General features: G+C 41.8%; 1 long non-coding RNA gene across 2 annotated transcripts; it reads right to left on the reverse strand.

Annotated features, from left to right (window-relative positions):
- Nucleotides 1-7,772: 7,772 nt before the first annotated feature.
- LOC118972917 (uncharacterized) lies at nucleotides 7,773-20,873 on the reverse strand. 2 transcript variants are annotated; one of them, XR_012122451.1, is made up of 5 exons: nucleotides 20,732-20,873; nucleotides 11,104-11,181; nucleotides 10,331-10,515; nucleotides 8,396-8,566; nucleotides 7,773-8,252 (listed from the first exon to the last, which is right to left on the reverse strand). It is a non-coding gene; the product is annotated as an uncharacterized lncRNA (long non-coding RNA). The 2 variants fall into 2 exon arrangements; XR_005062056.2 differs by lacking the exons at nucleotides 7,773-8,252; nucleotides 8,396-8,566 and having other exon boundaries at nucleotides 10,276-10,515.
- Between the last annotated feature and the right edge of the window lie 2,806 nt (nucleotides 20,874-23,679).

The raw sequence follows: 23,679 nt of genomic DNA on the forward strand, positions 1-23,679 counted from the left end.
ATCCACCTGCCTCCCTGATAAAGCTTCAGCCAGGAGAAGTGTCTCTGTACTCAGTGTTGCGTGGGGCTGGTAATGTCATTAATACTAATTCAAAACTCATTCCTGGATAAGAACACCGGCCTAATCTTGGGAGGCAAATTAATCAGTGAATATTGGTCATTGCTTTAGAAGAATTTTTAATGGGAAAATACTAAAAAAAAAAAATGTCAATGGGGGGGGGAGCAAGTTATTAAGTTGTAGATACCATGTGTTATAGGCAGAAGAATAGGCAAAAATTCATACTGATCATGAACAGAGTAGAAGGAAAAGAAGGAAATACAATAAGACGCCAGAAGAAGTTTGCTCCAGGTTGTAGAATTATGCGTGATCTTTGCTTTCTTTTTTTCCTTATGGTTTCTGGGCTGTCAAGTTTTTAGCCATGAGCAAACGTGACTTTGTTTTCTTTTGTAATTTATTTTATTGCAATAAAGTTATATACAGTATTATGTTGGTTTCAGATGTACAACATAGTGACTCGATCATTGTGTACATTACTAGATCTTTGCCACAAATGTGACTCTGGTAACAGTGAATAAGAGGGATAAATTTTAAAATTTATTTTTCAAATGGAGGTCAACTTGCCCCAACACAGTCTCATCCAGAAGCTGGGATGGAAGCTGAGTGACCCGAGCACAAAGGCCCTCAGACGTCCCTACCCTTGGGCAGCCCTCCTTCCTGGTGTCCGGCACAGTTTCTGGTGGAGGCCATCACCCTTATCTGAGGGCAGAGGGTGAGGTGAAAGTCACACAAACGAGGTCACTCAGGCACGTAGGTCTGCAGGAACTCAGCTCGGAGATAGACCTGAGGCCCCCAATAGCTCTGCAGCTGAGCCCAGCCCCCAGCCCACCCCCGGGGCTTGCTCCAGAGAGATCCTTTGGCAAACTGGTAAAGAGAAGAGCCCAGGAGCAGGAGGGGAATGAGGTAAAGGAGCCCAGAAGGGGATTTCTAATAAAGAATTGAAACTGCCCTGACCTTTGCCAGTGGAAAGAGGACTGGGAGAAAATCAGGAAGAGGACGCAAGGTTCAAGTCAGCGCAGGGACACCCCGCCTCCTCCTGGGGCTCCCTCTAAGTCTGCTTACTGTCAGGCCTTTTAAATTCCCTTGTGTTCCTCTCCTCTCCCTCACCCCTCGCAGCTTAACTCTATCACCACCGAACAATCTGAGCTTGTTTCTCCAGGGCGGGCAGCTCCTGCTGCAGGGGGTGAGTTCCTACCCCCAGAACCAGCTGTGCACGCGGGGGAAGTGGAGGGTGGGGTTGTGTGGGGGTGGGGAAGAGACGCTGGGGAGACTTCTCAGGGGTGTGAGAGCCCCAGCCCTGTGCCACCGCCACCCCATTACACTCAGAGTGGGTGGGTGCCCAAGGAGAAACTAGGAGCAGAGGGGAGGGAAGAGCAGGCACAGAAGTGCGGTGGGGGAGTTGCCCAGCTGTGCATTCACCTGGCAGTGATGTCTGCAAGTGGAGACACGTGACATCTGTTCTTTGAGATGTTAATGTCAAATACACTCTGCCTGACAGTAGTTTGACACACACCTAAGAAGTGTGTGGGGGGGGGTGTTTTGGGAGAGGACTGCTGAGGGGTAATGGGAGGCAGTGAGGGGTGGGTCCTAGAGAGTGAGAAGACTGTCTGCATAGTCCTCTTTGTTCCCCATTTTTCCTTTGGAAAAGTGATCTCTTTTTTATTAAAATGTCTACGTTCTTGAAAAACATAGCCCATCAGTATGATTTCCGTGGCACTGACACTTGGCCATACAAGGCAGGATGATGCAGTGGTGAGGACACGGACCTTGGAAGCACACAGACCTTCAATAGCCTGCCTCACATCATTATAAGCTGGTGACCAATATGACCACCTGTAAAATAGGGATGATCCCAGCTCCTCTTTCACAGGGCTACAGTAATAAATGAACAAGAGAGAATACAGACTCTGCTCAAACAGAGGCTGGCCCTCAGTGGGCACTCGGATCATGTCATAAGGTTGGCACTCGCTGCCTGGCCTCACTCCCAGGTACCATAGATAGTAAGCTTTAGCAAGTCCTAGAGCTACCCCGGGTAGCATAGAACGGCACTAATCACTAGAGCAGGCATAGCCAGTGATGGCCTGTGGGCCAAATCCTGCCTGACACCTACTTTTATGTGGCTTGAAAGTCAAGAATCATTTTTGACATTTTTTAAGTCGTTGGGGGTGAAAAAAATCAAAAAAGGAATATTTTACAACACATGGAAAGTATACAAAATTCACATTTCAGTGTCTGTAAGTCAAGTTTTCCTGGAATACAGTCATATTCATTCCTTTATTGATCTATAGCTGCTTTTGCATATGACCCACAAAGCCAAAAATACTTACTATCAAGACCTTTGCAGAAAAAGTTAGTCAACCCTGCATGGGAGGATCCGTTAGTCCAGTTCCAGCCATGCTTCCCATCTCCCGAAGAGAGATAATCCCTTCTTCTCCGTCACCAAAAAAATGCCCACCAGTAAACACATACACCATTTGGTTCAATCACCATGATGTCGTTAACACCAGTTGGCCTGTACTTGGGAAGGTTTAAGACAGGAATTGGCTCTACAGCATTACTGCTATCTTCTGAGCAAGCACTTGGGGATGGTGCCGTCCCAGACACCCCTACTGAAAAACAATGTGTTCTTTGTTCTCCCAGCCCTTGATCTTGTACTCATATCACTATTTCTTAGGGCCTGCTGTATCCATTTGCACTGACTTGGCTGGGAAAAATATGAGTTGGGCTTTGTCTACACCTTTAATCAGTTCACTGGAAAGGATCAGAAATAAAAGAGGGAGGAAGCATTAAAATACACACACTGTTGAGTGCTCACTATATGCCAGGCCTTTTAGGGATTACGGGGATGAAAAAGGAAGGGTCCCTGAGAAAGGCAGAGACAACAAGGCAAATACAAAACAATATAGTAACTGCTATGATAAAGGCATGCACAAAGGGCTGAAGGAGCAAAGATGATTTGTTCTATTGGGATATTGAAGAGGAGCATCTGGAAAGGTCACAGGGAGGTGACAGCTTTGAAGAGTGGAGGAGTTTGTTAGGTGCAAAGAGAGGGTGATACATGGAGAAGCAAGAAAACAGAAAGGACAAAGCAGAGGAGAGAACCCACAGCAGTTCAAGGAGCTGGGGGGTGCAGGACAGGCAAGCTGGGGCTAGGATGACCCCAGGTGCCACAGTTGGGGGCTCAAACTTTATTCTGAAGGTGATGATGGGGAGCCTTTAGAGACTTAATGGACTTAAAAGAAGCGAGAGAGATCATGAGATGTGTGCTTTCAAAGTGATCGCTGGTAACAACAGGGAGGGATGTACCGGCAGAGAGAAATCCTGGGTTAAAAACAAGTCATGGGTGATGAAGAAGTGTGGCAGGAAGAAAGATCTTGGATACAACAGGACTTCAGGACCTATTGAGCTCTTACATGAAGTAGGTCAACTAGCTTTTGATGAGCACCAAAAAGCTGCTGGGTTTGCAAAAAGGGAGTCGTTGGTGAACTGGGCAGGAGCGGTTCAGTAGACTAGTAGGAACAGAATGCAGACTCCTGCTGGTTCATAAGTCAGTGGATCTGAGAAGTTGGGGCAAGAGGCATAGAGTCTACTTCCAAGAAGTGACATTTCTACAACTATTCTTTTTTTCCTCTCAAAAGCAAATTATCTGTCCTGGAAACACCTCTGCTTTCCAATTCACTAGCCCTGGGCACTGTGTTCTGGAAACAGACCAATTGATGTTTCCTGTTCTCCAAGGTGGCATTTACCCTTCCACAGATTTCTAGGTGGGCCTTAGAAGAACCCATTATTTGAGGGATTTTTTGCTCTTGCCTAAAAAAGCCTGTCTAGATAAAAATCAATAAAAAGGATGAAAAGGTCTTGTTATGGAGGTAAGCCCTACAGGATGGGCTCCTCTGTAAAGGGGTCTGCCGTGAATCCATGCAAGTCAGCCCTCTTCTCTTTCCAGCATAGGGTGCAACACCAGTAAAGGAGGGAAAGGGGCCAGCTGTGTCCTTAAGCTTCATTTCTAATACCAAGTTCTCCTTTTCACTTTAGTTAGAGAACAAAAAGGAAAAGAGAACTTATGGCAAACGGACAGGAGAGCTGATTCTGGTTCCAGATCTCCTTACCCACAGGTCCTGCCCAAAGGTGACAGCTGTCCCTATACCAATTTGATTTTCTTAAAATACAAATATGATTAATGTACTTGCTTAAAACTTCCAATGGCTGTACTCTGCCCTAGGATGAAGTCTAGTATCCATAATAGGGCACTCAGGACCCTCCACATCTAATAGCTCCTAGATGTCCCTGCAAAGCCTCTTGTCCAATCCACTGGATTTTTTTTTTTTCATTCCAAAGCAACATACTGCTCTCTATGCAGTAACTTTGGAATGTGCTAACCCTCTGCCCAAGTGATCTCCACTTTTCCCCTTTATCTGGCACCTTAAACCCATCTCAGCATAGGTGTCCAGCACCTCAGGGGTCACTTTGGAATCCCCTAGGCTAGTTAGACACCCTCCATCAAACTATATTGTCCCTTTCCATGCCTATGCTTGCTTAAGGTTAGTCTCTCCTGCTAGAATATTAAGGGCCCATCAGGGCAGAGAACTGGTCCTACTTTTCACTACTATGACCCTACCACTGAACACAAAAAATTGAACAATGTGTTCCTCTGTTCACTCACTTATTCATTCATTCATTCAACATGTTGGAAGCAGCCAATCACATGTTATATGGAAAAGCTCTTTGAAAATAGTAATATAAGATCCAAATATTTGGAATGTTTTCAGCAGAAAAAGTCAGTGTAAATCCTTCTGAAAATAAATTCAAAATGTTCTATTATCGTATAGCCTTTATAATAAAAGAGCAATACTATTATTATTAAACATACCTCAAACAAGTCTTTATATGTTGCTTTTGTAATCAAAGGATAATACTGTTACTACTTTACATGATCCCAGATAGTTCAATTTATCTTAAGGTCAGAAGGAATCTTAGAGGCCCTCTAATTCTACTCCTTGTATTTTCTGGAGCTATATCAAATTTAAATATCCCAGCCCTAATAGATCATAGGCATTTCACAGAAACTCTAATATGCCAGTAAACAATAACTTAATGAATCAGGTCAGTAAGCATAAACACTGAATGAGTAAGGTGAATTTTTCAAGCACACAAATATAAGCAAAATAATATTCTTGTAACTTCTTTGGTCAATGAACAGTAAAATGAATTCATATATTTTATTAATTTTTTCCCTTAACTTATAAAAATTGAAGTAAAGTGCCCAAATCTTTGAGTGACACTGAATCAATTTTTATAAATATGTACAACCATAAAGCTATCACCTAGATCAAGTTATAGTAATAATATAACATATATAATCATAATAGATATTATCTGCAATCCAGAAACCTCCCTCTGCCCCTTTCTAATCAATGCTTAGCCCCACCCACACCAAAGGTAACCAATATCCTGACTTCTTTCAACATAGATTAGGTTTTCTGTTCTTAAATGTTATATAAATGCAACCACACAGTATGTCCTCTTATGTCTGGTTGTTTTTATTTTTTGCTCAACATTATGTGGGTAAGATTTATATATGTTTTTGTATGTAATAATAATTTGCTCTTTCTTCATCACTATATAGTATTCCATTAAATAAATATGCAACAGGCATGTATCCATTCTACTATTAGCAGACATGTGGATTGTTTCCAGTTTGGAGCTATGATGAATAAAACTACTATGAGCAGTTTTGTGTTTTGTTGCATATATCTACACATTTCTGTTGGGTATAAACCTAGATATGAAATTGTTAAGAAATAAGATAAGCTGATGTTTGTCTTTAGTAGATATTGCCAAAAAGTTCCCCAATGTGACTGTACTAATTTCATGCATCACTCTATCACCTACTAACAGAGAACGAGAGTTCCAGGTGTTCCACATCCTCTCTAACACTTGCTACTGGACATTTTTGTTTTATTTATTTATTTTTTAGCCTTTCTCACGTAGAGATCTCTCCTTACAGTTTTCATTTGTATTTCCCTGATGCATAAATATGTCGAGCATCTTTTCATATGCTTATTAGCCATCTGGACATTCTTTTTTATAATAGTTTCTAGAAGAAGATATGGAATATTGTCATGACATCAGGGTAGGCAAAGACTTCTTAAACAGAACACAAAAAAGACTCCTTGTAAAGGAAAAGAGTGATAATGTAGACTTCCTTAAAATTTAAATATTCTGTTAATCAAAGGGCATCATTAAAAGAATGAAAAAGCAATCCATTGAGTGAGAGAATATATTTATAATCATAAACAGAATTCTTAAAGAACTCCTGGAAATCAGTGAAAAAAAAAAACCCAGACAACTCAATGTTAAAAAAAATTAAAATATTTTTGATGCCCTCCCTTTGTTCTTTTGTGTAATTATAGTCTTTAATAAAAACAGTACATTCAATGTGATTTCATTGTTTTGTATCTTTGCATAATCTTTTACATAAATAAAATCACAAATCAAGATCAAAACAATTCTTTTCTGCCATAACTTGTCCTACCTTGATTTGGAAAACATGTCATAGTGATGACTTCATCTAGTCCAGCTCCCAGCCACCCTGAGCCCTTATCTGATGAATGAACTCCCTATTCTCAGGAGTTCAAATGCTCAACAAAAACATGGAAAAGAATGGTTGCTCCATCTGCCTTACAGTAGTAGCAGGTGGATAGGTCTGTTCAGATAAGTTCTTCAAGGCTCCAAGCCCTTAGGGAATGTATACAACTTCATCTTCCTTTATTGCTCCTGGACTGTCTCAGAAAGTTGGATAATTTCTCCAGGCTGCATTCAAACTCTTCCCCTTGTCACCACAACTATCACCACATTTTTTTTGAAAGTCTTCAAAGAGCCCAGGAGTGGACAGAGGAGGCAATAATAGCAGGAAGGGATCTCTGCATGGGGCAAGGGAGGTGGACCAGTGGGAAAGGCTAGGGTAGGCACCAAAGATCTCTTATCTACAAAAATAATGGCTCCCTACAGCCCCTTGGGGGCTGGACCATAGCCCAGGGCTGAGAAATCTCAACAAGTAAATGCAAATATCTAACCCATCCACCCCATCTTCTCATCTTTCTCATTGTTTGAAAAGAAAAAATAGTTGAATTGAGAACCTGAAATGGCAAAGCCAACATTGAAAAAATACCCAAATATCTACTGAATGCCTACCAGAAGTTAGGAAGTATACTAGATATTGACCAAGTCATTGACTTCAAGGCATTTAGACTCTAGTATGGATGAGCAATAATTACCAGAATAACAATGACATTTATTCAGTACTTATACTGTCATTGTCCAAAGCATTCTAACATATATTTTAATATATGTTTTGATATATAATAGGAAACAATATATTCTGACATATATTGAGTATACATTGTAATATTTTTTTGATATTTTTAAAACCTAATTTAAGTTTTAAAATTTAATCTTTAATCTTCATTTATAGGTAGATACTTGTAGGTAGATCTTAATACAGCCTATTTATAGATAGATATTATTTCACCCCATTTTTTAGATGAGTAAATTGAGGTATCAAAAGGTTAAGTAACTTACCTCAGGTCAAGCAGTTAGGAAGAGGTCAGGTGAGGAGCTGAACCTAACACAATTAGAAGGGAGTAATAACAAGTGCACAGATAGCAAAGTGTATATAAAGTATCCTGGGAGCACAAAAGAGGGGCCTTCAGCCCAGCTGGGGGAAATCAGGTAAGGCCTCCTGGAGTAGGTGAGGTACACCATCCTGAAGGGTAGGTATAATGTTAGTGAAACTCTGTAGGGGGAAATATTTTCCCAGCCCAGGACAAATTACCTTTGAAACCAAAATCAGTCAAATGGAGAAATAAAGTGGGAGAAATCTGTTTATTGCTTACAAGTAGTCGTTCACTTCTGCTCACCTATCTCTCAACCTGGCTGCAAAAACGGTCCCCACCCAGCCTCTCCTGCCCAGATATGCCCTCCTCCCCCTTGTAATTACCTATTAATATGAAGATGGACTACTTTTCTCCACCCCTTGGAAACAACTATCGATATGGAGGTGCACTAAGGGCATGTGAGAGATTCTAGAAATATTGCAATTTTACCCACAGTTAAGGAAGGCAGGTGAAGGCATTTCCACGACTGGGAGGATACAGAGATGTAGGACAGTAGACCGCCATGCAGGGTGACCAAGCCTAGTTACAGGTGGGAGACAGAAGTCATTGCTGCTGGAGAAATTTGTGCAAATGATTCACAAAAAAATATCTGAGATGAAATTGTTGGGATTGCAGATTGCTATAGAGAAGGGATGAAAGGAGCAAATGGAGAATCTACCTACCTGACCATCCAAATGAAGCCCTTTCTTCCTGCTTACAGTTCTTAAGGCAGTATCTGTTGTCCCTCGAAGGACAGTCAGCAGTTTTAGAAGTCCTTGGCAAGAGTGACTTCACTGTAGGCTTTTACTCCCAAAGTATCAACTGATTTTCCAGTGTGATCTCTCTCCTTTTCCCTGTAATTCAGAATAGTGCTCAGCTTACGGAGGCTGAATATTAAAGATGGAATGGCTGAGACTCAGGAATATGCCTTGCTCATGCCTTGTAAAGAACAACACTTAAATCCGAATTTCAGACCCTCTCACAGGACCCTATTTTTTCAATGTTGGCTTTGCCATTTCAGGTTCTCAATTCAACTATTTTTTCTTTTCAAACAATGAGAAAGATGAGAAGATGGGGTGGATGGGTTAGAGATTTGCATTTACTTGTCGAGATTTCTCAGCCCTGGGCTATCGTCCAGCCCCCAAGGGGCTGTAGGGAGCCATTATTTTTATAGTGGTGGGGGGAGGGGGAGACAATATGCATATACCTTGCCATAAACTGATGGGATCCAAAACTGGTTAAGAGAGAGGTGCTAGAGCCCAACTGATTTAAAAAGCTTTAAGGGTCTCTGGGTAGGTAGGGGCTGAGCTGCAAACATAGGAATAATTTGCTACGAACTGGCTTCTGGGATCATCATATTTCATATATGCATGTCTTCTATTTAGAGTTGAATTATAAGATCCTTGGAGAGAATGGGCAGCCCCAAAGTCCTAGACATACAGTAAGAATTTATTATACAATAGAATACTTAGACACAGGAATGCCCCTTAGAGATAGTCAAGCTCGGGTGTATCAAATTACCCATAATAGCTTCCTTGTTGACTTGTCAGTGTCCGCTTGATTATATATTACTTTGGGACAGAGTATCTGCCTTATTCATCTTTTTTGGCAGTGTCCAGCAGACAACCTGGCCACAAAAAACACTCAATAAATATTTGATGAATAAATGCACACATAAAATCCCCTAGATGTGAAAGAGGCAATGAGCAATCCCTCTCCTCCAGATCCTGGATCAAACGTCACTTCCTCAGAGAGGACTTCCTTGTTCAGTGGGTACTCTTTTTAATAACTTCACAGAACTTTTCAATTTTTACATTTGCTCATTTATTTTTTACTTGTTTGCTTTTATGTTATAATGTAAGTTTCTACTATAATATAAGAAGTTGGAGATCTTACGTATCCTGTTCAATGTTGTACTGAATACAGTGCTAGCAATGGCTGACGCATAGCTAGCACTCACTATTTGTGAATGAATAAATGAATGGAGCTGAAAGAAATTAAGGCTAGAATGGAAGACTCAGATCTGTAAAGGGAGCACAGTCTTGGACAAACCCCACCTGGCCCGGGTGCTCTTTTAGCTTTTACATTTCCAGAACAAGGCAGCTCATAGCCCTTCTTATCTTCTCCCTTCTCACCCACTCCCCTATTCCAGGAATGGGGACAGAGCCTCTGGCTTCAAATCACTTTTAATTCTCCAAACTATAGTAAATTTGGTTGGGTTGAATTGAGACCCAGGCTTCCCAGGATTAATCAGATAAACCCAGCTAGTGAGTCAGCTAGAGTTTTTACTCGTCCCTAACTTGCAGTTTAATCCCCTTCTGTCTCCAGAAACCCTTAAAGAAGAGCTAGGGAAAAAATCATGAGAGCTTTTCAAATCCTCACAGTTATTTCCCTCCCCCCACCCCACTTTTACTCTTCAAATTCTGCAACTCCTCCTGCCCTACTAGCACAAGGATGTTTTTCAGGTGGGCTGTTGAGAAAGGAGGCTTCCCACACCAGCCCCTAGACAAACATGATACAGGGTGAACGGAGTGAGACCAGGTTCCAGCCACTTTCTGCCTTGTTTACTTGATTTATTGCTTAAGTGGAGATGGTTCAGAGAAAATTGCTTGTGTCACCTTCTAGCCTAAGGGAAGATCTCTGGCTGCAGAAACTGTTTATTTCATTCTTCTGCCATCCCAGATTATCCACTCACTTCTTAATCCTGGTTTGCTTTTTCTTGGCTTGCTGCTAGGGGCTAGATGGCTCAGAGGATTTCTTCCGTTGATGTTGTCATTCTATTGGGTTTTGTTTTGTCTTCCTCCTAATTTGAAACATTGGAACAAGGAAACGAAGAACAATTGACAATCCTAGCAGCCACTTACCTTTGGCAAATTTCAAAGGGAAAATTGGAAGCAAATAAACATCCATTCAGTAAACAAATATTTAATGTACATTGAGGAGAGAGATTAGTCCTGGCCAATAGAAATATGTGAGCCATGTATGTAATTTTTTTTAATTTTTAATATTTTTATTAGAATAGAGTTGATATACAAAATTATATCAGTTTCAGATGTACAACATAGTGATTTGACATTATATATGTTGATAAATACCACAGTAAAAGCAGTTACCCTTTGTCACTATAACAAGATATTACAATATTATTGGTTATATTCCCTATGCTGTGTAGTTCCACTCCTGTGACTAATTTATTTTATGAATTGAAGTTTGTAGCTCTTTATCCCCTTCACCTATTTCACCAAACCCCCACTCCCTTCTGTATGGTAACCAGCTGTGTTTATGAGTGTATATCCTTTTTCTTTGTTTGTTTTGTTTTTTAGATTTCATGCATAAGTAAAATCATATGGCATTTGTCTTTCTGTCTGACTTATTTCACTTAGCATATTACCTTCTAGGTCCATCCATGTTGTCACAAATAGCAAGATTCCATCCTTTTTTATGGCTGAGTAATAGTCCATGCACATAACTTAAAATTTCCAGTAGACATATTGAAAAAGTAAAAAAAAAGTGACATTAATTTTTATGGTATATTTTATTTAGCCTAATGTATTTAAAATGTTATCATTTCAACATGTAATCAGTATTCATTTATCAATATGATATTTTCATACTAAATCTTCAAAATCTGGTGGGTGTTCTATATGTAAAGCACATCTCAACTTAGACTAGCTGCATTTCAAGTTCTCAACAGCCTTATGTGGGCCTAGGGGCTACCATACTGGACAGCACAGATATGGACAGCAATGTCTCTTGCTATCATACTGGTGGAAGTGTTAGAAAATTAATAAATGAAGAGATTAATAAAGGTGATTTTAGACTGTGAAAAATGCCAGAAATGAAATAATGGGGATGAGTGGGCAACTGAGGGGTAGGGATGGTGAGCAGTGGTGCTTTAGCTGAGGAAGTCATCTGGGGTGTCTCACTGTAGTAAAAATGGGCCAGCCAGGTGAAGAAGGGCAAGAGCATTCCAGGCAGAGAGAACTGTGAAAGCAAAGGCCCTTAGCCATCAAAATGCTTGGCTGGGAATGTTTTCCAGGTGGCTGGAGACCAGTAACTATGGAAGGAAGTGGAGTGAGACTCCTTGGAAGAGCTGAGCAGGAACCAGAGCAGGTGGGGCTTGCAGGCCTTGGAACAGAGCTGGATGTAATTCCAGGAACAATGAGAAGTTGGTGAATAAATTCAGCAGGGCAGTCATGTAATCTAATCTGCAACTGCAAAAGATTTCTCTTGTCTTCTGCATGGAGCACGAATTACAAATCAGCAAGAGCGCATGCATCTAAACTAGCTGGAGGAGGTGATCTGGTTGAATTAGGTGAGAGGCAGAGGTTAGGCAGGGGTGCTGATAGTGAAGGCAAACAGATGGAATGACTTCAGGACAAGCTTTAAGGGTGGGACTGACAGATTTGCTAATAGTTTGGTTATGAGGTGTGAGCAGGAGAGAACGATTAAGAATGTGACCTAGGATTTCTAGCACATGGCTTCCTCCCCACTTCTCCATCCCTAGCCCTGGCTTCTATAACCCACATCCCAAGAATTTCTGGTCTTGCGGGGACTTTAGCCAGACGACCAGCTTTCCTGGACATTAGACTTTGTCTCCAGGGTTTCAAGTCAGCAGATGCGTCCCTCCTCTCTGCTCCTGTGCTTATGCATTGCTGAAATCTGTGAGGAATTTGCAGGCTCCCATGCCAGACTGCATTCCTGAGCGGAGCAACATTTGCACTGGGGTCAAAGAAGTGCTCAGAAGGCAGCCCTATTCGAATCACTTACAGCCCTAAACAGGTGAACCAGACCAAGATGGCCTGTGAATTCATCCCACTGATTGGAGAAATGGTAGAAATTTATTCTAGGGGTGTCAACCAACAATACAGGAGTCAGAAAGGCAAACCTATGTGTACCACTCTAAGAAAACAACTGCAATAAGAAAAGGTGCTGGTCTAGTTTAAGATATAAATAAGGTCCTAAGGAATGGATTCCCTAGCAACACTTCCTTATTTACTCTAAGCAAACATTCAGCCTTAGTGCACTTGATACAAAGACTACACTGTATATGAAGACTCACATCAGCATTTAAATCATGTCATGGCTTGAAAACTAAGGGAGGGTCTGGGTGTGCATGTGTGGGGTCAGTGGAGTGAGAGGTATGACAGAGAGCTGGGGTAACAAGTAGAGCATACAAAAAGAGGGTGAATTGGATGATGGCAAATGCCTGACCCTTACCCTTTCTCCCTGCTGCCTGGGCCAAGGGTAACAGGCGGCTTGCTACACAATAATTACATGAAAACAGAATTAATAGCATTTGGCTGCCTAGGAATAAGTATTCCCACCAGATGGCATTTCCCAGGGGAACTGATCTAGGGCCTAATAGGCCTGAGCTTAAATCCTGGATTTGTCTGAGTCACATTAACTATGAAGGAAACGTCTCCTCTTCAGCTTGACTTTCAGTCTCTCCCAATGCAAGACAGCTATCCCCACCCTCCAACCCAGGGACCCACGCTCTATGGACTTGAGATGGGAGGGCACAGAGTCTAACGTATTTCAGTCTGTGGCATGACACTTTCTTAGCAATGGGCCTGGGCCTGGTTCTCCAGGAATAGTCAATAGCTCCCTAGGAAGAAAGCCTGGCTTTCTCTCCAATTCCGGCCCATTTCCTCTTCTGACACTTCTCCATGTCCTCACTGGGGGACTGGGGAGGGCAATGTTGTCTAAAGGAGACCCCAAAAGCTAACTCATTATTAAGGCTAGAATACCATGACCTGAAGCCCATCTCCAAAGGGAATCTCAGAGGAAGGAGATGCTACCTCCCCACCAGATCCAAGATATGAATGGATGGGAGGAAGAAATAGAGTGGAAGAGGCAGGTAGGAAGAAAGTAACAGAAAAGAGAAAGTGTCAGCTGAGTCCAGACCAATTCATACCCCCGTTGGACAACCAACAGAACTTCAGATACTGACCTGGTAATCTTATAATACATCATCATCAACTTTTCATTACTCACCTTTCAAGTGATATTCATGACCTTCCCTGACATCTTTCTTTTTTTAATTTCCCTTAACATGTGTTCATGTTTTCACTTCAAACTGTTATAACCATGCACTCATGTTTAATTAAGAGAATTTGTTTTTCTCTAAATCAGAACTGGCTTTTCCGTGGATGGTGTGACACTGTTAGGCAGAAAAATAGATATGAGCAGGGTGGAGAGAGAATAAGTCCAGTAAAGCCCACTAAAAGGGACTCAAAGAGTTAGCCAGCTAAAAATAGAGAGCCAGAAAAGACTCACAGAGTTAGCGAGTTAATCAGTTGAAGCTCCAAAGGCCAGGAGTAACTTGGAATATCCAGATATTCCCCAGATAAAGAAAAGTATCCAAGCACATAGCCCATCTTGTGTCAATTAGATCATGCCATTGTAAGAGTTACTTTAGCCTGCTAAAAGGCCCAGCTTATTCTTTAACTTAACCTGTATGCTGTTTGTGGCTCCTCCAGCCCTAATCAAGTAATTTGCAACCTGGGTAGGAGACAAGCATTATGATTAATTTAGCAAACAAGCCCAGATATAAACAGCATAGTAAAAACAGGAAAGATTCCATCTTAAAGCTAAGATTGCATTTTAAAACCCAGGAAGTTAAGAAGTAAGATTCTTAACATATTCTTTAGCAAACAGACAATAACTCAGCGGTGCTTGGGGGCAGGGCAGGCAGTCTTGATTGATAGGTTCCCAGAGAGAAGCTGCTATACTGGGAGGAACCGGATCAGTACATTTCTTGTGTTAAATTAATTTTGCAGAATTACCTGGAGGAATAGAAGTGAGAGAGGCAAATGGTAAATAAGCAAATAATAACATGTGAAATAACCCCTTTGTCAGACTGAAAAAAAATAGAAGACACATAATGTGTCTCATCAAAGATAAACATCTTGAGACCACTTAACAAGTCTACATTTCCTAGCCCTTTTGTCACATTCTGAAAAATCCTTAAAAGGGGTAACTCCAATCTTTCAGCATGCCTCCTCTCTGAGGACTCACGCACTTTCTCTCTAAATACATAACCTCAAATAAAACTTCTTCTCAGCCTTTCAGGGTGCACCTCCTCTCTGAGGACACTTGTACTTTCTCTTTCTTCAAGTGTGTAACTTTAAATAAAACTTTTACTCTGCTTCACTACTGTGTCTCTGCCCTTCAATTCTTGGTTGCAGTGGGGACAAGAACCAAGGAAAATGAACAACTGCCCCCTAACAATACTTCCCATAGAGTTAGTAAGGACTGAAAATTCTAATCAACTGACTCCATGGCCTTCTGATAATATTGCATGTGTAATCTGAGCAAGGCCACTGGATATAATCTAGAGCCTGGAGAGCAGAGGCCCAGAAATCAGGAGCCCTAGATTCAAATTTCAGCTTTGCAGTGGAGTTGTAAGACTTTTAGCAGATCACTGCTTCTTTCTACTGCCCACCCCATAGGTGAATTTAGGTCAACATCAGTTCAAAAATAGCAACAATTCTTGTTGCACAATGTCACATTGTTCTCTGAGTTTGTTAAGGGATTGGAAATGGGGTGGGCAGGGGTGTAAATCACTTGCATTTTTAAACAATAGTTGTGCATGTATGAAAAACCCACTCAGCAATGAACAAAAACCTGATCTGAGATAAAATTTTGCACAATACCCTATTTATGAGAATCCACAAATTTTGAAAATTCACCAGCCTTTCTTGTTTTTCTGGGGCTTTCAGATCATTTAGTCTTGCACAAGCAGGAGCTGTGATCAGCAGGGAGATTCTGCAGGGGGAAAGTACACTGCTGAGCCTGGCCAAACAGACTTGCCTTTCATTGCTGGAGACCTGGAATTATGCTGCCTGCCTAGGAAGCAAGGAGGAATGAAGGGTTAATCTAATCAGCCTAGATGTACAAAACAACCCTTTTCAAGTGGATGAGGGTCAGAGGACCTAGAATCATAACTATATGCCTTCAAACTACAGGAGAGAAGTTAAAACTGAGTGTTTCTAGAGGGCTTTGACATTCTCAGGAGAGGAAAGATCAAATATAAAGTCTAGAAAGAAATGCAAAGTTTAGTTAGATCAGTAGCTCTTAACCTGTTTTTTGGTTTTCTTTTTTTTTTTTTTTCAGTCTGATATAGGGGTATTGCATATGTTGTTATTTGCTTATTTACCATTTGCCTCTCTCACTAAAATGTAAGGGTAGGGTGTGAGGGTAGAGACCACATCTATCTTCTTTCTGTTACATTCTCTGGGCCTAGTAGAATACATCACATATGGTAAGCACATCAAAAATATTTGCTAAATGGATGCACAATGAATAAATAACTTAGCCTTTTTTTAGGTAACGGATCCCTTTTTAAAAATTGGGTGAAACTCCTTGAGAGAGAGAGAGTTGGATTATGCATACACACATAACCCAAAACTCTACCATCATTGCATTGTCCAAAGGAGCAATTCTGAAGAGGACTAGGGTCTCCTAACTCCAATTTAAGACATCTGAACTTGGCCCTTGGAGATACCCGAAGGAGTCCAGGTCACCTTCGGACACATGTCCACTAAAAGGAGACCCTCAGTGAAAGGGAACAGGAAAAAATCCTAAATTTATGACTCAGAAAACTTGAGCTGAAACCCCTCTTGCCCCTGCCTGCCTAGCCATAGTATAATTACCATGTACTGGACTTCTCTTTTTCTCATGTAAATTTACAGGTCTGGCCTAGGTCCAATGTCGCATTACCCGTGAAACAGCTGGCAGAGCTTTAATGCAAGATGATGTTGCTATGTAGTTTAAATGTCTGTCTCAGAGTAGGTGCTCTCTCACTGTGAGAAGAGAAGAACACCGTTTATGTCGAATCAAGAGAGATTCTAAGCAAGACATCAAGAAAACTCTGCACTATGTAAGGTTGTGAGACTCCAGGTCAGGGGTCTGGGTGGTGGACTCTCCGTCTGATGGGGTCCCAGGATGACGGCCCAGACTCAGCTCTCACATGACCTATTCACAGGGTTGCCCAGAAAGGAGTCATCCAATTACATGGTCTCTAAAATCCATCCACTTTTTTGACTCTAAAAAACACCCTTGCATTTGCCACAAATAAGATCTTAAGTACAAAATTCCTGACAATTTATTCTAATGCATTGGAACAAAATATTGGTCGCCTTGAGGTGTTCTTCTTCCAGTCCGTTCTTTAATATGAAGAAGCCTGGAAGAAAGCAACACTGATTGACCACCTGCCCGCCAGTGCTTTCCATCCGTCATCTTTTTTAATCCTAGAGCAATCCTACAAGGCACATTTTTCCACACCAATTTTACAGATAAGAAAACTGAGCCTCAGAGAAAGAAAGCAACTTGCTGTCACATAGCTAGGAGACACAATGTAAATCCAGGTCTATCTGGCTTGAAAATTCTTTCTACAACAGCTGGCTGCCAGTGCAGAGGAGCAAAGTGGTAGCTGAGCAACAGAGGGGTTTCCAGGCCTCCTGTAGTGCTGCATTATGAGCAAGGTCTCCTTATTCTGCTCACTGAGGGCCAGTGTGTATGCTGTATCTGGACTCTTCTCTGCTGATTCATTCCCTCAGATACTATCTCTGAGTCTCTCCCTTTAAACAAGGGACTTTTAGACCCCAACACATAGTTGGAATTCAAGACATTTGAAAAAAAAGAAAGAAACAATAAATTGATGAAGAGATGCTCAACCTCATTAGAAATTAGGGAAATGCAAGTTGAAATCACAGTGAGAGAGCACTTCACACCCACTACAAAGACAAGAGTTTACAAGTCTGATAATATCTCATGTGCAGTGAGGATATTGCACAATGGGAGCCTACGTATGTCAACGGAAGAATGTCTGCACCATCATTTTGGAAACAAGTGGACTTATCCTGCAATGTTAAACAGGCCTATAACCTTTGACTCAGCAATTGATAACTGCAATTCTTTACATATAATCTTCTGTATATGTCAACCATTTAATAAAAAATATTTTTGAATAAATAAATTAGAAGATAGGCTATGATATACATAGACACTGCAGGACTAAGTCACAGAATTAGGAGAGGATTCACAGAAGCCTTACATGAAGAAGTTCCCAGGAGAGGGGTCAGCCATGCAACAGGGCAACACTAAGTGGCCTCCAGAGACACTAAACTCACCACCTCAGTCTCATTCATTATGAATATGGGTGTCAGATAAGATACAAATCTCCACTTGAATTACAGATAAACAAAGAATTGTTTTTTAGTGTTTAATATATTCCATGCAATATCTGGGACATACTTACACTAAAGTTATTTAACTAGAAAATTATTTGTTTTTTATCTGAAATTCAATAATACTTGGTACTCTTTTTATATGCAAAATGTGACAACCCTGATAATTAACCTCTTATTATTTGTAAGGGAAATGTCTTTTGACCCATAAATCAAAACCAGTCAGCTGGCATATAAAGAGAACCATTTCATATTAGTAGGACTTCTTTACCAAAGGGGAATAGAATGGTTCCGTTAAGAGTTTGAAGTGTGTAATCAGGCAAACTTAAGTCTGAACTATAGCTCTGCAACTTTCTAACTGGGTCTGCAGTAAGTTATTTACCCTTTTGTGTGGTGGTCTCTTGATCTATAAAATGAAGAGCCTATCTCTTTAGGGTGTAGTATTAAATGAGGTTAAGATGCATCGCAAACAGCATGGTACCAGACACAACATTACGTGCTTTCAATAATTTGAATCACTCTGGGCCATACGCTAGGGTTCTAACTAAACACTAGCATAAATTGACAGCATCTTGCTGGCCAGGAATTATCCTCATTTCTAGAACAGTTAGGACAAAATCTGAGTCAGTAGCTCCCCAGCCCCTGCCACCCAATCCACTCATTGCCTGAGAGCTGGAAGTCAGGAGCAGGGATCAGCTCACCTACAAAGTCCTCCCAACCCTAGCATTCCATAGTCTTCACGTGCTTAGCAACCTTAGGCTCATGATGGCCACCCTTCTTTGTGGCTGTAACTAAGGGACAACATGCCAAGTTGTGCTCTATCTATTGGCTGTGCATCAGTCCTGTCATGGGGATTCACTCCGAGATGGTAAACCACATATTCACACACCTGCTCTGGGAAATGCACTTTCTCATTCTTTCGAACTCTTCTTCATAGTTCAAGTTATGACTCTGGATCCAGAGAAAGTAACACCCATAATTAAATGAAGACTTGGTCAAGGTTTAGAGACTCCAGCAGCACACGCTCGATCACCTGAAGAACCGTATATCTGTGGCCCTTTTCCTGGCCTTGCTCTCCCCCTCCCTGTCTGCTCCATCACTGTATCTCTGTACTTGACATTGAAGACTATTTTTATTAACATAGTCACAGGTATCATTAACAGTTTCCATCTTTACATATTAACTTTAGGAATGTGGTTAACAAATCATTGATAATATTGCCAATCATAAATCAAGTCCATAAAATAGACTAGCCCTCTGTTGCAAAATAAAGAATTAAGTTTCTAGAACAGACACTGCCATGCTGTGCATTTGTGGCTCCATAACATCAAATGGCTTGAAACTATGAACAGGAGTGAGATGGGTAGGTTTTGTTTCAGCTCCAGGCCCTGAATTACACAGTGGCCATCCTTTGTAGTAAATAACTTCCCTTGCATGGTTGAGAGGCCCAAATTTTAAACTTAGCCAAGATCTTATGAGAGATGGGGTTACACAGAGGCTTCAGATGATGTCAGAGTCATAGTGGGTCCCCCTGAGCCTGGGATATGCCAGACTTTGCTCAGTTTTCTCCTTCCTCAATGACAGAAGCCACAGACATTCCAATTTTGGCAAACTAATTCTGATTGAATGCTCAGAAAAGCATCAAGTGTTTCCAATATCTTTAGTTGCAGGATAAGCGGCCTTTCTTTGCAGGCCGGTGGTCTCATTTCTATTTAAACCCAACCTAGTCAGCCCAAGAATATGACACAGCTGGCCAAGTCCTGTGAGATCCAGAGCATGCTCCAGGTCAAAAGCTGCAAAAAGTGTCCTGTCATGCCATGATTCAGAGAGAGCTCTGAAACTCATGAAATTACATAACAAATACCGTCCCCACTTCCAGGCTAAAGCTGTAGAAAAAGACAGTGTTACAAGTGCCTAACCCTTGGGCGGCCAACTGCTTTAAGAAGGTGGGTCGGGACAGTCCCTGAGGCCCCTCCTCATTTTGGCCTTTCTCGGCCTGCACCGTGTTCTGGGGAAGGAAGCCCTCTCCCCACTCCCAGATGCAGATTCTGGTGCCTTCTATTTTACCTCTCTCAAATGAGTAATATTTTGTTATTTTTTTCCTTTTTCATTGAAAGAAAGGAAGGGAGGAAGAAAGGAAAGAAAAGAGGGAGGAAGAGAGGAGAGATAAAATCTTTTAAAACAAAAAAAAGAATACAAACTCAAAAAACGTCATGCTTTTTAGAGCTGGTTGGTGGCTGGGGATGGATAGAGCGGCTCCCCTGCAATGCAGGAGCCGTAGAAGTGGCATTCCAGGCTCATGACGCCATCCTCACTTGATCATCAGATGCAACTTGTTTATGCAAAGTAAAATATGGGTCCCAGACAACCCGCCTGGTGGTATCAGAGGTTTCCAATGAGTTAGGAGACAAGACATCACATCCTCCCCTGCCTCTGCTCCTGAAGGATTTGAGCCTCCCAGCCTTTGCTTCCTAATCTAAACACACCATCTCTAAAATTTCACTAGAATGACTAATGAACACATTGCCCATTAGCCCGTAATGAGTGTTCTGTTAAATGAATATGCTGAGACACTGAGCAGTATTTGAAGGAAAGGCAGAAGACTCCTTCCAAGTGTCCCTCCTCTTCCTACCGACAGTCAGAGCAGAAAGCAGATTTTGCAGAGGGGAATGAGGAGGGGCTTCCTCCTTGTTACCACCACAGTTAGACACACAGTCCCCAAACAGCAGTGACCGCAGCAATGTTAATCATTACTGGAAAATGAAGACAAAATCATTTAGCCGTGGGATCCAGGCAACGAGGGGAGCAACACTCAAATCCACTTACTTCAATAGGGTTTCCAGAGGAAAATTCCACTTGGTGTTCCCCAGGCCAGCGTTTTCCTGGCTGCCTATCACCTACCCCCAGGCTTCCTCCTCCTCCTGCACCCACCCAGCTGCCCCATTAAAGAGCAGCCCCCATGCCCCACCCAGGCAGCAGCTCCTGTCACAGCCCAGGGCAGCTTCACATCTGGAAGGGAAGAGAACTGGAACGTCACTCAGGACACTTCCTCTCCCGCCCACCTGGGGAACGGAGCTGGGGGAGGCGTGTGTGTCTCTCTGTGTGTGCACCAGATTGTTCTTGCGTGCTCATGTGCAGTTTCCATTCCGAACAAAACAAAATTCCTCCCTTTGAAGAGAGAAAGTATCCAAAGGCAGTGCTTCTCTAAATACGGGCTACAGAATAAGCAAAAATGCTTTTGGTCCTTAACCATCTTAAGCCCATCTCTTGACTTGTCAGATGTGCACTGGGAGTCCCCAGGCAGGGGTTCTGGCTGCCAGCATCCTCTCATCTCATTTGACTATGACACTTTTTTTTGTCCTGGCATGACTTATGTAACTAATATTCTTCAGAACATACTTTGGGAAAAGCTGCCTTTGGAGGAAGATAAGAATTTCTCTTTTACCCCCCTCTTTAACCTCTGCTTAGATCTTTGGGGATTGTTGAAGCCAGAATTGATTTAGAACACGAGGCACCACTGCAAGTCAAGAATATGATGCATGTTCAGTTTGCGGGCCTGTGAACCATTACTTAAGTCTGCTTATTCTGGCAGCCAAGGAAAGAAAGATCTATTCATCCACCATGGCTTCCTCAGTGGAGAAGCGGCCTTTTATCTCAGAAGCTCCTCTGAGTAAAAAGGAGCCTGACCAGGGTCCTGGAGCCCCTTAACCTTTTCCACAATACCTTTGAGGTCAACTCGTCTGGACTTTTCTCCCTCAATCAGGTCTGTCCTCCCAGGGTCCTCCCTGTGACTGGCCAGCAGATGTACTTTAATAAGGTACAGATGGGGTTTGATCCCTTGCAGTGTCTCTCAAACTATGATCCCTGAACCAGGAGCATGAGCAGCATTTGGGAACCTGATAGACGTGCCCCTTCCCAGACATCCAGAACCAGGAATTCTGGGAGTGAAGTTCAAGCAATCTTGTATTAAAAAGCTTTCCAGCTGATCCCCTTACATACTGAAGTTTGAGAAGCCCTGTCTTGAGGGATCCTCTTTTACACTTTCATTGATTCATGCTACAAATATCTGCTGAAGGGTAAGTGCACAGTAGTGTTCAAGGCAGACAAGGTCCTTAACCAGGAGGAATGAACATTAATGGAAGAGCCAGCAATAAACAAATAAATAACAAAATAATTAAAGATTGGTGTAAGTGTGACAAAGGAAATAAATAGGGTGGTAGGCAAAATAAATGCAGGGGACACTTAGAAAGGTGAGGGAGGACTTCTCTGGGTTGGTGACACCTGAGCGGAGACCTGAAGAATGAGAGTGAGCCATCTTCTAAGGAGCGAGAAGACCGTTCAGACAGCAGGGACAGCACCGTCAAAGCCTCTGAGGAGAGAAAGAGCCTGTGCTCTCAGAGGACACAAGGGCCAAGAACATGTTAGGTGGTTGGTACAGTTGGCAGTAGTCAATTGCAGTGAGATTTTACTCAGGCAGCAGTGGGGACTCAGGAAGGAGTCGTGTAGGCTGGCTTCTGTTTGGGGTGCCTTGCAAGAACCAAGGATGTGTTCAGTGTTCATTTTGTTCCTGAGTCTGACTCTTAAAATAGACAAACTGCCCAAAACATAGCATTTAATTTCAGATTGCTTTCTTCTAGGAAAAAAGCCATCTGTTCCTGCTGCGGTGTCCTGTCCATGAACAAACCTGTTTTAATATTCCCTAAGGCCAAAAATGCAATTTGATCACGAGGAAGGTAAATCAGTAGGGGTGGGTGGGGGTGGGGACAGGGACGCCTCCTGTGATATATTTCAAAGCCACATGAGGAAATCCAGATGTCTCCCCACTCCCACTGTTCACCTCCGCCTCTCACACACACATCTTTCGGCACTTGGCACCTGGCCTGCCTTTGAATTCACGTCTTGCAAACTTTTCTTTCAAGTAAAGAGCTGTGGGCTCTTTCTTTACTCCCCTCTGTCAGTTACAAACCCTTCTCCCTGCCACATAAACCAGGTGTACCCTGTACTATTCTCTGGGTGTGAGCCTAAGAGGATGGTTCGTGGACCTGGGAGACACCACTACTTTAAAGGAGACTGAGAAATCTTAGTGCCGTGTGACCCGAACCAAGCCACTTAAACTCCCAGAACTTTAGCCAAAGCTGTGCAATGTATGGATTCATTCATTCATTCAACCAAGTTTCATCAAATGCTTCTTATGTTCCATAGACTAGGATAATTACTGGGACACAAGACTACTAAGGCATGTTCCTACCCCACAGATGCTACATTTCAGTTGAGAGACATGCAGTGACCTGTGCTACAGCTGACTCAGACAGATTCTGTACAAATGCTGGTCATTATACATTCAGGGATTTTAAAAGCTGGTTGTTAAACACTGCCATTATTTAAAAAATACATAAACTTACAATTAAGTAAACTGTATTACAAATAAAAGTAATGCTCATCATTCCTAATTACTTATCATTTAATTTTAATATTTTACTATTTATTACATTTTACTATACTCTTGTGGTTATTTATGTATACTGTATCTATATGGTACAAATATTATATAATGCTATGCTACTGTGCATCTCTCCAGCTCCTCAATGATGTCATGTTAAAACCCTGAATTTTCCATGGTAGAAGAATTTACACCATGGAAACTGGCAAATGTACAAATTAGTGCTTGATTTATTGTTTTGTTGACTGTCAGACTTATGTGATGGAGAAAATGTTAATAATGTTGATACAAATTCAGTGTGTCGTATCTGTAGCTACTATACTGTAATCAACAC

Source organism: Manis javanica, chromosome 11 (genome assembly GCF_040802235.1).
Source record: "Manis javanica isolate MJ-LG chromosome 11, MJ_LKY, whole genome shotgun sequence".
Classification (NCBI taxonomy): Eukaryota; Metazoa; Chordata; class Mammalia; order Pholidota; family Manidae; genus Manis; species Manis javanica.